This window comes from Propithecus coquereli, unplaced genomic scaffold, assembly GCF_000956105.1.
Source record: "Propithecus coquereli isolate 6110/MARCELLA unplaced genomic scaffold, Pcoq_1.0 Scaffold657, whole genome shotgun sequence".
Classification (NCBI taxonomy): domain Eukaryota; kingdom Metazoa; phylum Chordata; class Mammalia; order Primates; family Indriidae; genus Propithecus; species Propithecus coquereli.
This window is the reverse complement of record NW_012152585.1, coordinates 1-236: the sequence shown is the minus strand read 5'-3', so window position 1 is coordinate 236 and position 236 is coordinate 1.

Here is a 236-nt window from a genome sequence, read left to right as displayed (position 1 = left end):
GCTTTCCATGTAGAAATTCTCAGTAATGTATGCTATTAATATTATCGTGAATAGGCATATGTACCAGCCGCCATGCTAGGTATACAGAAGACACGCAAGAACTGCGGGTTGACTGTGATGAGTAGGAAGTAGCCCAATTGATGGCCTCGGGAAGAATGTTCCAGGAGGAGACCTGTATGTACAAAAGCTTGGAGTTGTGAAGCAGCATGATTTGTATTCCTTGGACTCAAGATTTT